This window comes from Pan troglodytes, chromosome 8 (genome assembly GCF_028858775.2).
Source record: "Pan troglodytes isolate AG18354 chromosome 8, NHGRI_mPanTro3-v2.0_pri, whole genome shotgun sequence".
In the NCBI taxonomy this organism is placed as follows: domain Eukaryota; kingdom Metazoa; phylum Chordata; class Mammalia; order Primates; family Hominidae; genus Pan; species Pan troglodytes.
The window spans coordinates 41,442,316-41,456,612 of record NC_072406.2 but is presented as its reverse complement, the minus strand read 5'-3'; positions in this window follow the sequence as shown (position 1 = coordinate 41,456,612).

The window sequence follows — 14,297 nt, the reverse complement described above, 5'->3', positions numbered from 1 at the left end:
GCTTGAACCTGGGAGGTAGAGGTAGCAGTGAGCTGAGATCATGTCACTGCACTCCAGCCTGCGTGACAGAGTCAGACCCTGTCTCAAAACAAAACAAAACAAAACAAAACAAAAAAAAGAAAAGAAAAGAAAAAAAGAGTGAAGAATGGTAAGGGATTTACAGGACACTATCAAGCAAGCCTATATATACATTATGGAAGTTGCAGAAGGAGTACAGATAAGGGAGGAGACCACCCCTCATATTGTCTTATGCCCAATTTCTGCCTCCAAAGAAAGAAGTAAAAACTAAAAGGCAGAAATGAAATCTGCAGGCAGACAGCCCGACACCACACCCTGGGACCGGCAGTTAAAGATAGACCCCTGACCTAATCGGTTGTTTTCTATAGATTACAGACATTGTGCAGAAAAGCACTGTGAAAATCCCTGTCCTGTTCTGTTCCATTCTAATTACTGGAGCATGCAGCCCGCAGTCACGTACCCCTGCTTGCTCAATTGATCACAACCCTCTCACGTGGACCCCCTTAGAGTTGTGAGCCCTTAAAAGGGACAGGAATTGCTCACTCAGGGAGTTCAGTTGTTGGAGACATGAGTCTTGCCGAAGCTCCCGGCCGAATAAAACCCTTCCTTCTTTAACTTGGTGTCTGAAGGGTTTTGTCTGCGGCTTGTCCTGCTACACAGAGAGAAATGAACAGAAAGCTTATTTGAAAAAAAATGGCTTAAAATTTCTCATATCTAGGAAAACATATGGATAAGATTTAAGAACCCCAGGAGACTCCAACTATGATAAATCCAAAGAAGTCTACACCAAGACACATTACAATTAAATTGTTGAATGTCTAAGACAAAGAGAAAATCGTAAAAGCAGCAAGAAAAAAAATGACTTGTATGGACAAGATAGCCCTCATAAGACTATCGGGGGATTTCTTGGTAGAAACCTTGCAGGCCGGAAGAGAGTGGGATGTTATATTCAAAGTGCTGAAATAAAGTGAAATTAAAAAGCCCTGCCAACTAAGTGTTCTGTCTCTGGTAAAACTGCCTTTCATCGATAAAGGAGAAAGACTTTCCCAAGTAAACAGCTCAGGAAATTCATTCCCACTAAACCTGCCTTACAAGAAATGCTAAAGAGAGTCCCTTAAGTTAGAACAACAGGATGCTAGACAGCAGCACAAAAGGATATGAAAGTATAAAGTTTACTTGTAGAGGTTAATATACAGAAAAATACAGAATACTGCAATACTGTAACTGTGGTATGTAAGTCACTTACAATTCTGGTGTAGAAGTTGAAAATCAAGTACAAAAAAGAAATATAACTATAAAAATATGTTAATGAAGACACTATATAAAAAGATGTAATTTGTGACAGCAATAACAAAGTGTGGGGAGGAAAGAAGTAAAAAAGTTATTTTGGTATGCGACTGAAGTTAAGTTGTCAGCTTAAAATAAAGTGTTTCAACTATGAGATGTTTTATTTTATTTTATTATTTTTTTAGACAGTCTCGCTCTGTCACCCAGGCTGGAGTGCAGTGGCACAATCTCGGCTCACTGCAACCTCTGTCTCCTAGGTTCAAGCAATTTTCCTGTCTCAGCCTCCCAGGTAGCTGGGATTACAGGCACACACCACCATGCTCAGATAATTTTTGTATTTCTAGTAGAGGCAGGGTTTCACCATGTTAGCCAGGCTTGTCTTGAACTCCTGACCTCAAGTGATCTACCCGCCTCAGCCTCCCAAAGTGCTGGGATTACAGGGATGAGCCACCATGCCCAGCCTACAAGATGTTTTATGTAAGCCTCATTGTAACCAAAAAGAAAATACTTATGACACACAAAAGGAAATGAGAAACGAATCAAACATGCCACTGCAATAAAAAATAAATAAATAATCAATAGAACAAAAAGGCTGATAGCAAGAGAGGAAAAGGGATGAAATTCTATAAGAAAACAATTAACAAAATGGCAATAGTAAATCCTTCCCTTCAGTAATTACTTTAAATGTAAATGGATTAGACTCCTCAATTAAGACACAGAGTGGATGAACAGATAAAAGAACTAAGATTCAACCATGTGCTGTTGATAAGAGACTCACTTTATTTATTTATTTATTATTTTTGAGATGGAGTCTTGCTCTGTTACCCAGGCTGGAGTGCAGTGGCACAATCTCGGCTCATTGCAACCTCCGCCTCCCAGGTTCAAGTGATTCTTGTGCCTCAGCCTCCTGAGTAGCTGGGATTACATGCGTGAGCCACCACACCCAGCTAATTTTTGTATTTTTTAGTAGAGATGGGGTTTTACCATGTTGGCCTGGCTGGTTTCGAACTCCTGACCTCAGGTGATCTGCCCACCTCAGCCTCCCAGAGTGCTAGGATTACAGGCGTGAACCACCGTGCGTGGCCAAGAGACTCACTTTAGATTAAGGACACACATAGGCTGAATATAAAAGAGTGGAAGAAAAAATGCATGCAAATGTTAAACAAAAGGGAGCAGGGGTGGCCATATTTATGTCAGACAAAAGAGACTTTAAGTCAAAAGTTGTCACAAGAGGTAAAGAAGAACATTATATAATGACAAATGGGTCAGTTCACTAGAAACATATAAACTTTTAAAATATATATGCACCCAGTTGCAGAGCACCCAAGTATAAGAAGCAAATATTGACCAAACTGAAGGGAGAAATAGATAGCAACACATTAATAGTAGGAGATTTCAAATGCCACTATCAACAACTGATAGACTATCAAGGCAGAAAATTAATATGTAAACAAAAGACTTGAACAACACTGTAGGCAAATAGTTCTAAGAGACATATATGCAATGTTCCATCCAATAGCAGCAAAGTACACATTCTTCTTGAGAATATACAGATCATTCTCCAGGATAGATCACTTGTTAGGTGATAAAATAAGTCTTAACAAATTTAAGAAGATCAAAATAATACCAAGTATCTTGTCTGATGACAATGGGATGAAACTAGAAATAGTAGCCGAAGGAAAACTGAAAAATTCACAAATATGAAGAAATTAAACAACACACTCTCAATCAATGGGTCAAAGAAGAAATCAAAAGGATAATTAGAAAATATCTTTAGACAAATGAAAACAAATATACCCAAACTTATTTGATACTGCAAGAATAGTACTAGGAGGGAAATTTATAGCAGTGAAGGGCTACATTGAAAAAGAAGAAAGATATCAGTAAACAACCCACCTTTAAACCTCAAGGAACTAGAAAAAGCAAAGCAAAGTGAGCACAAACTTAGCAGAAGAAGAAAATAATAAAAATTATGGAAGAAATATGTGAAGTGGAGAAGAGAAAAATAATTGCTGACATTATCTGATAGATAGAAAACCCTAAAGCTTCCACCAAAAAATCTGTTAGAACTAATAAATGAATTCAGCAAAGTTACAGAATACAAAATCAACATACAAAAATTAGTTGTGTTTCTATATGCTAAAAACAAACAATCCAAAATGGAAATGAAGAAAACAGTTCCAGGGCTGGGCACGGTGGCTCATGCCTGTAATCCCAGCACTTTGGGAGGCTGAGGTGGGTAGATCACAAGGTCAGGAGTTTGAGACCAGAATGACCAACATGGTGAAACGCCATATCTACTAAAAATACAAAAATTAGCCGGGTGTGGTGGCACACACCTGTAATCCCAGCTACTCCGGAGGCTGAGGCAGGAGAATCGCTTGAACCCGGGAGGCGGAGGTTGCAGTGAGCTGAGATTGTGCCACTGCACTCCAGCCTGGGTGACAGAGTGAGACTCTGTCTCAAAAAAGAAAGAAAGAAAACAGTTCCATTTACAATAGCATCAAAAATAATAAATATAAGATTGAGGAATAAATATAAGGAGGTGAAAGACTTGTACAGTGGAAACTACAAAACATTGTTGAAAGAAATTTAAGATGATACAAATAAATTGAAATGTTTCATTTTCATGGATTGAAAGACTTAATATTGCTAAAATGTTCATACTACTCAAAATGATCTACAGACTAAATGCAATCCCTGACAAAATCTCAATGGCATTTTTTTTTTCAGAAATAGAAAAAAAAAATCCTAAAATTCTTATGGAACCACAAAGGACTCTGAACACAATCAGGGTCCTTTGACAAAAAGACCTGGATTCTTGAAACTATCTTGAAAAAACAAATCTGGAGGGCTCACATGTTCTGACTTGAAAAGCTATTGCGAAGCTACAGTAATCAAAACAGTATGGTACTAGCATAAAGACAGACATATAGATCAATGGAATAGAATAGAGACCCCAGACATAAATCCACACATATATGGTCAAATGACTTTCAACAAGGTGCCAAGACCACACAATAGGGAAACTAGTTTCTTCAGCAAATGGTGCTGGGAAAGCTGAATATTCACAGGAAAATAATAAATTTGGACCCTTTTCTGACACCATACACAAAAGTCAACTCAAAATGGATTAAAGATTTAAACATAAGACCTGAAACTATGAAACTTCTAGAAAAAGACATAGCGGGAAACCTTCATAACATTGTTTTGACAATGATGTCTTGGACATGACACTAAAAGCACAAACAACAAAAGCAAAAATAAACAAGTGGGACTACATGAAACTAAAAAGCTGTGTGCTCAAAAGAAACAATTATAGAGTGAAAAGGCAACCTACAGAATGGGAGAAAATATCTGTAAACCATAAATTTCATACGGGGTTAACAGCCAAAGTATATAAGGACCCCCTACAAAAAATAATAAATAATCTGATTTTAAAACGGACAAAAGATTTGAATAGACATTTTCCCAAAGAAGATGCACAAACGGCCAACAGATATATAAAAAGATGCTAATCACTAATCATCAACGAAATGCAAATCAAAACCACAATGAGCTATCACCTCACATCTGTTAGAAGGGCCATTATAAAATAAACACACACACACACACACACACAAACACACAGAAAATAAGTGTTGGTGAGAATGCAGAGAAACTGCAACCCTTTGCATTATTGGTGGGAATGTAAAATGATGCAGCTGCTATGATAAACAGTATGGAGATTCTGTAATAAATTAAGAATAGAGCTACCTATAATCCAGCAATCCCACTTTTGGGTATATAACCAAAAGAATTGAAATCAGAGGCTGGGCGTGGTGGCTCACGTCTGTAATCCCAGCACTTTGGGAGGCCGAGGCGGGCGGATCACAAGGTCAGGAGATCAAGACCATCTTGGCTAACACGGTGAAACCCCGTCTCTACTAAAAATACAAAAAATAAGCCAGGAGTGATGGCGGGCACCTGTAGTCCCAGCTACTCGGGAGGCTGAGGCAGGAGAATGGCATGAACCCAGGAGGCAGAGCTTGCAGTGAGCCAGGACTGTGACACTGCATTCCAGCCTGAGCGACAGAGCAAGACTCTGTCTCAAAAAAAAAAAAAAAAAAAAAAGAATCGAAATCAGAATATTCTTCATTGCAGCTTATTTTTGTGAAGAAGATTGAAGAAGATTCTGTTTTCAATTCAAGATTTACAATGAATCTTCATTGCAGCTTATTCACAATAGCCAAGAGGTAGAAACAACCTAATGGATGAATGGATAAACAAAATGTACATACATACAAAATAGACATATACATTGTATACATATACAATGACATATTATTCAGCCTTAAAAAAGAAAGAAATCCTGCCATACACAACCACATGAGTAAAACTTATAGATATTGTGCTAAGTGACATAAGCTAACCATAGGACAAATGTTGCATGATTCTCTTTATATGAGGTATCTACAATATTCAGTCTCATAGAAGGAGAAAGGAGAATGGGGGTTGCCAGGAGTTTCAGGGAGAAGGAAATGGGATATTGCTATTCAATGGGTTTACAGTTTCAGTCATGCAAGATGAAAAAATCCTAGAAATCTGTTGTGCAACAATGTGCTTATAGTTAACTATGCTATGCTATGCTACTGTTAACTATAATACTATACAAACTATAATACTATACTAACTATAATCTGTAATAACTATGGTTATTATAGTTATATTATATTGGTGCAAAAGTAATTGCGGTTTTTGCCATTGATATTGCAATTACTTTTGCACCAACCTATTAGTTAACTATATTATACTAACAATATTATACTATAGTATCTATATACTTAGAAAGTTAAGAGGGTCGATCTTGTATCATGTGTTTATTAACACATTAAGAAACACTCATTCGGCCAATCTGTTGGAAAAAAAAGAGAAAACCACAAAGATATATCAACACCTGTGAAAAGAATAAAGTATAGATAAAAAATAAAAATCATCAACACCTGTGAAAAGAAGGAAAAAGAAAAAAAAAGAAAAGAAAAAAGCAGAGACAACACCAAATGCTCTTGAGGATGCAGAACTGGTGGGCCATTCACACATGGTCATAAGATATAAGATTAATAGACAAAAAAATCATTTACTCCCTTATACTAGCAACAAGTATGTATAAACTGAAATTAAAAATAGAATACTATTTACAATTGCTCAAAAATGAGGTGATTAGGTATAAATTTAATAAAACATGTATATGCTGAAAACTATAAAATGATGATGAAATTAACTGAAGATATAAATTAAATGAAGAGATATATATTGAGTTCTTAGAGGAAGGTCTCGATTCTTTTCCAAATTGATCTATGGGTTTAACCCAATGCCAGTCAAAATTGTAGTAAGCATTTTTATAGATATAGACAAGAGTATTCTAAAACTTACGTGCAAAGTCAAAGGAACTAGAACAACTAAAATAATTTTGGAAAAGAAGAATAAAGTAGGAGTAATAACTCTAAAACAAAAATAAGCAAAGCCAAAAAAGTTTGCACTGTCCATCAGAGAGCCCAGAGTTTTTGCTTACCCCTCCCTAGCCTACCTTCATTGCAAACTATTGGCCGGTTTATTATTTTTTTTTTACTGTATTCAGCTTAGTGATATTTTGCGATAGTTATATTTTAAACACAAAGAGCGAAATTGTGAACGGAAGTTTTTATTTAACATTTGGAGTGTGGCTAACTCAAATTGAGTCACATCTTTTGAGATCAAGTTCCATTTTCTTGCTATTGCTGCATAAATATTACCTATTTGAACTGACTGGAGAAAGTGTGTACCATCATGCATCTCTTAAAGACAGAGATACGTTCTGAGAAATGCATCCTTAGGCGATTTCATCATTGTGTGAACATTATAGAGTGTACTTATGCGAACCTAGATGGTAGAGCCTACTACAAACTTAGGCTATGTGGTACAGCCCCTTGTTCCTGGGATGCAAATCTGTACAGCCTGTTGCTTTACTGAATACTGTAGGCATTTGTAACGCAATGGTAAGCATTTTTGTATCTAAATATATCCAAACATAGAAAAGGTACACAAAAGTAAGGTATTATAATCTTGAGGGACAATCATCATGTGGTCCATCATTGACTGAAACATTATATGGTGCACGACTGTCTGCATTTTTTTTTTTGAGTCCGAGTCTTGCTCTGTCACACAGGCTAGAGTGCAGTGGTGCGATCTCCCCTCACTGCAACCTCTGCCTCCCAGCTTCAAGTGATTCTCGTGCCTCAGCCTCCCAAGTAGCTGGGATTACAGATGTGTACCACCACACCCAGCTAATTTTTTTGTATTTTTAGTAGAGACGGTGTTTCACCATGTTGGCCAAGCTGGTCTCGAACTCCCAACCTCAGGTGATCTGCCCGCCTCGGCCTCCCAAAATGCTGGGATTATAGGCATGAGCCACCGTGCCCGGCTCCACTTTCAACCTAGAGCACTTTGTGCTTTTGAGTTCAAAAAGCCAATTTTACACTGACAGGGTGAGCTATGTAGTATCAAACCACAGTTTTCAAAACAGGTATAAGTTTTATTTCTCTATGATATTTCAGTATAGGCTAAATATACATCTTCCTGCCCATTTCTGAATTATTCTTTGTGTAAAATGTGAATGTTTTTTAAAAAGCAGACTGTTTTGTTGAATAACTACATGTATACATAGTTCTGCTAGAATGGAGCTAATTCATTCCATGTTGTAAAATGGGTTGAATACAAATTTTTTAAAATGTTCATTTCCAGATCCTAAATTCTTTGTTTTCATGAATGAGCCTTCCACATTTCTTTGATTTAAAAATTGGCATATATTCCTCGGTTTTCCAAAGCTGGTAAATACAGCACTCCATACAGTCTGGAAATCTCTTCCCTGGCTGCACTTGCAGAGAGAACTGATCAAAAGCTCAAAATGAGCCTTCTGGCCATTCTCATCACACTCTGTTCCCTGGAGAGTGAAATCTTTTTTCAGATTAAAGTAGATTGTTTAAACAGATATTTTTGTGATTCCTTCTGTCTTCTAATCCAATGTGTGATTATTTTATGTTTTAAGCATAATTGCCTCCCAATATAAGACAGATTTTTCTTACTTATTCGCATGTCAACATTTTCATTATGCAAAACAAATTTAAATATTTAACTGACCGCCTTGTTTTGCTAAGTAGAATATAAAGAGAATTATGTAGAATCAGTCTCTGCTTTAGAGATGTCTGTAGTTTAAAACAGACACCCAGACAGTGGTACATTGATATCAGAATAAAAATATTAAACCAGTGTATGATAGGAAGGTGAAATACTAACATTATCCCTTCCCCACTATGATTGGCTTCCAAATTGAGATTTTTTTCAGAGATAAAATGACTCCATATGTTAAATTGGTCTGTGTCTATTACATCTATCTGGTCCTATTGGGAGGAGAGAGGAAAGATGCTCTCTGATAAAAAGATCTGAAATGGAAAGGAGGTGAGAATGTTGAACTTGGACAATAGGACAATGAGTGTCCACTATAAAGCATGGACCAAGGGCAGCTTGGGGTAATTGAAAAAGGACCCATTGTTAAAGTAGACAATAAATTATCCATACTCCAGCTCTGCCATTTCCTTGCTGTGTGGTGTTTGGGAACATGATTTAACCTCTTTGAGTATGTTTTCACATTTAGAGAAGCAGAAAAATCGTGCCCACCGTTTCGGATTGTTGGAAACATTAAATGTTGGGAAGATTAAACACTCATGCAGTTGGGGTGATTAGGGTTCTTCGGGAGCTGGGACCGTGTGCTAGGACAGAAAGGTTGGCCTGTGGTTTGGGGTGTGGATCAAGGGAAATGCCTGCATCATGGGTCAGAGCAGATTGGGAGGCAAAGGAAAGCTAAAGCATCGAGGCCACTGCATGGAATTGGCCTTCTTGCCTCTTTGTACCTTCCTCTTATTTCCTCTTCCTCTTAATCGACATTTATTTATTTATTTATACTTAATTTTTTTGAACTGGAGTCTCCCTCTGTCACCCAGGCTGAGGTGCGGTGGTGCCATCTGGGCTTACTGCAACCTCTGCCTCCCGGGTTCAAGTGATTCTCCTGTCTCAGCCTCTCTAGTAGCTGGGATTACGGGTGGGCACCACCACGCCCGGCTAATTTTTGTATTTTTAGTAGAGTCGGGATTTCACCATGTTGGCCAGGCTGGTCTTGAACTCCTGACCTCAAGCGATCCACCTGCCTCAGCCTCCCAAAGTGCTGGGATTACAGGCGTGAGCCACCGTGCCCGGGCAATTGACTTCTTTTTAAATAGTTAATTTTTTTTCTTGTAAGCATTCTTGCTCTAAAATGCATGCTTACTGTGTAAGAAATTTGAAAAATATACAGACTAGTATGCAAAAAAGAAAGATAGAGAATTACTAAATGCTGAGGACACATGACCGTTTCCAGAACATTAAGTATTGGGAGTAGTATCATTGGGTCAAAAGGTCGTAACAATTTTTTTCTACGTTTTTAGAGACAGGGTCTGGCTTTATTGCTCAGGCTGCAGTGCAGTGACAGAATCATGGCTCACTGCAGCCTCCAACTCCCAGGTTCAAGTGATCCTCCTGCCTCAGCCTCCTGAATAGCTGGGACTACAGGCACACACCACCACATTAGGCTAATTTTTAAATTTTTTGTAGAGATAGTGTCTTGCTATGTTGCCAATGCTGGTCTTGAGCTCTGGGCTCAACTGATTCTCCTGCCTCAGCCTCCTAAAGTACTAGGATCAACATTTTTAATGCCTAAAGTACTAGGTTTTAACATTTTTAATGCCCACGTGCCCACTTACAAATTGCTTCTAGGGTGTTTGCAGCAATTTATGCTCCCATCAGCATGGGCTGGGTGCACTTATGTACAGGGACATTTCTAGGTCTTCATAAGCTGAGACAATCTTTTGGAAGCCTTAACCCATCTCATATATTAGAGTGAGGTGGTGCTTGCCATTATCTGCACTTGTTTTTTTTTTTTTTCTTACTATGCAGATTTCTGGAGAGTCATTGTGTATGCTTGAGAATCCTTGCAAAGCAAAAAGATCTACAAAAATTGCATTTAAGATAATGTGATTATTCTGAATCCTAAATTTAGCAATTAAGAAGTTCAGGGCCAGGTGCAGTGGCTCGTGCCTGTAATCCCAGCACTTTGGGAGGACGAGGTGGGTGGATCACTTGAGCTCAGGAGTTCGAGACCAGCCTGGCCAACATGGTGAAACCCCGTCTCTACTAACAACAACAACAAAATACAAAAATTAGCCAGGCATGGTGGCATGCACTCATAGTCTCAGCTATTTGGAGACTGAGGCAGGAGAAACATTTGAACCCAGGAAGCAGAGGTTGCAAGTAGCCGAGATCGCACCACTGCATTCCAGCCTGCGTGACAGAGAGACTCCATTTCAAAAAAGAGAGAAAGAAATTCGGGATGTTATGGTTTTCAACATTTATTAATTTTTAATATTATTGTCATATCTTTGATTTTTTGTCCTATCTCTAGCAATAAAGAAACGGGATGTTATGGTTTTCAATATTTATTAATTTTAATTTTATTGTCGTATCTTGTAGCCAATATATTTTTTTCAGATTTCAACATATTTGCAGTCTCTGAAAAAAAATCTCATCAGCCTTGAACCCTGAATTAGAGTGGCTGATCGATAAAATGTCACCTCCTATGTCATCTTTTCTAATTGACCAGCAAAATGACATTATTCTTTCTTTTTTCTTGTTTTTGTTTTGTTTTGTGTTGTTTTGTTTTTTTGAGACAGAGTCTTACTGTCACCCAGGCTGGAGTTCGGTGGCATTATTTCAGCTCACTGCAGCCTCCACCTCCTGGGTTTAAGCAATTCTTGTGCCTCAGTCTCCCAAGTAGCTGGGATTACAGGTGTGCACCACTGCAACCAGCTAATTTATGTATTTTTAGTAGAGATGGGGTTTTGCCATGTTGGTCAGGCTGGTCTTGAACTCCTGGCCTCAAGCAGTTCTCCTGCCTTGGCCTCCCAAAGTGCTGGGATTACCGCCGTGAGCCATGGTGCCCAGCCTTTCTTTTGTATTTTGAACCGTATGATCTATTTCTGGATATTTATTGGGTATTTTTTATGGAAAGTCCTGTACTCAAGGAAACTGAGTCTAGTAAGAGAGAACATATGTCTGATGATGATTACCAGAAACAGGTGTAAAGAATTCAGCTGTGGGAAATCCAGAGAATTCAGAAAGCAACTATGGGAATTCAGAGAACAAAGAGATTATTTCTGTCTCTAGTTGTCAGGGACATCTGGATGAGGCATTATTGTTTGAGCTAGGCCTTGAGGCAAGGGTAGAATTTTAACAGGGAGTGGGATGGAATGGGTTAACTCATGATATGCAAGATACATAAATTAAAAGATATTTTATCTAGGCTGGGTGCGGTGGCTTGCACCTATAATCCCAGCACTTTGGGAGGCTGAAGCAGGAGGACTGCTTGAAGCCAGGAGTTCAAGACCAGCCTTGGCAACATAGTGAGACCTCATCCCTTAAAAAAAAGATATTTTTATCTTGTAAAATATAAGAAAAATACATGTATATGGCTGGGCACAGTGACTCATGCCTGTAATCTCAGTACTTTGGGAGGCCGAGGCTGATGGATCACTTGAGATCAGGAGTTCAAGACCAGCCTGGCCAACATGGTGAAATCCTGTCTCTACTAAAGAAAAAAAAAAATTACCAGGGCGTGGTGCTGCACACCAGTACACCTGTAGTCCCAGCTACTTGGGAGGCTGAGCCAGGAGAATCATTTGAACCCAAAAGGTGGAGGATGCAGTGAGCCGAGATTGCACCACTGCACTCCAGCCTGGGAGACAGAGTGAGACTCTCTCTCAAAAAAAATTAGTCAAGTGTGGGGGTGCATGCCTGTAATCTCAGCTACTCGGGAGGCTGAGGCAGGAGAATTGCATGAACCCAAGTGGCAGAGGTTGCAGCAAGCCGAGATCATGCCACTGCACTCCAGCCTGGGCGACACAGCAAGACTCCATCTTAGAAAAAAAAAAGGAAAGAAAAATACATGTATATGAACCATCCAAGGATCTTGTTAAAATGCAGGTTCTGATGCAGTAGGTTTTGGCCGTGCCGTTTCTAAGAAGCTCCCATGTGATGCTGATATGACTGGTCAGGCATTTCAGGTTGGTGGAACAACAGGAACAAAGGCAGAGGTGGGAAAACATCAGAGGAGCTGCCATGCGGAGAGAAACAAGAACAGTGCAGTCAACCAGAGTGTGGTCGCTAGATGGTGAAGCCGTGGGAATGAACTGCCATGGCAGATCAGATCCAAACTGCAGAATGTTTTGAATATCAAGTTTCAAAATGTGAACTTTATTCTACAAACAATAGGGAAGCATGGAAAACCGTTGAGCAAGTGAATGACATGATCAGAATGTGTGTTAGTGACATTAATCTGGCCATGGTATGCAGGAGCCAGGGAGACCAGTGCGGAAGCTAACTCTAACAGTCCAAGTGGGAGGTATTAAGGGCTTAAGTTAGAGAGATGCCTGCAAAGTCGGAAAGGAAAAAAAAATTCTTTTATGTAGCAAATGGATGCTCAAAACTGTAAATCGGAAAAATAAATGAATCAGTGAATAAAGTAAAAGGCTTAGCAAAGAAAGAGTGAACAGGACATAATGGTCAACAGGTGACTTTACTTTTTTTTTTGAGACAGAGTTTCAGTCTTGTTGCCCAGCCTGGAGTGCAATGGCGCAATCTTGGCTCACTACAACCTCCGCCCCCTGGGTTCAAGCGATTCTCCTGCCTCAGCCTCCTGAGTAGCTGGGATTACAGACATGCGCCACAACGCCTGGCTAATTTTTGTATTTTTAGTAGAGACGGGGTTTCTCCATGTTGGTCAGGCTGGTCTTGAACTCCTGACTTCAGGTGATCCGCCCGCCTTGACTTCCCAAAGTCCTGGGATTACAGGCGTGAGATACTGCGCCTGGCTGACTTTACTTCTTATATATGGGAGAATGATGACACCATTAACAGAAAACTGAGGAAGAACTGCTTGTTTTTTGGCAAAACATAACAGCAATATTTACTGAATACTCACTGTGTGCTATTTATAGTTTTGAGTGCCTTTAATACCTTGTCTCATTTATTTATTTATTTCATTATTATTATTTTTTGAGACAGAGTTTTGCTCTTGTTGCCCAGGCTGGAGCGCAATGGCGCGATCTCTCCTCACTGCAGCCTTTGCCTCTCGGGTGCAAGCGATTCTCCTGCCTCAGCCTCCCAAGTGGCTGGGACTACTTGCTGTACACCATCACACCCGGCTAATTTTTTTGTATTTTTAGTAGAGACGGGGTTTTGCCATGTTGGCCAGGCTGGTCTTGAACTCCTGGACCCAGGTGATCTGCCCACTTTGGCCTCCCAAAGTGCTGGGCATGAGCCACCGGCCCCTTGTCTCATTTAATCTTTATCACAATCCTGTGAGAAGGTACCATTTATTTGCCCCATCTTAAGAAAAGAAACTGAAAAACAGAGAGGTTAGGTAACCTGGGCAAGGTCACACAGCTAGTAAGGGCTGGAGCCAACACTGGAAGCAGCGAGTGCAGGTCCAGAATGCAACTCTTAATTGCTGACCTAAGTCTCATAATGTATTAGATACATTTTGCGGTAGTTCTCTCACCCGTTCTCCTTCTGGGGCAGGGGCCATCCGGATCCCATGCCCCTGGCCACAGCTAAGTATCTAGGGGAGGAGACTTGTCAGGATAGGCCACCCACTGGCTGGCCTGACACCTAAAATCTGGTGCCCTGGTGGGAAAAGTGAATTGGGCCAATCCATTTCCTCTTCTGAAAACCTGGAATGCGGAAACACTGATTTTGGAAGATAAGGGAAGAGAAAAGAAGCCCTTGTCCCTGCCCTGCCTGAGAACATTTTTTTTTTTTTTTTGTGCTCCTGTGATCAGTGGCCTTTCATTACGTCCTACTTTTCCCAAAATACCTTAGTCTCTGTTCTT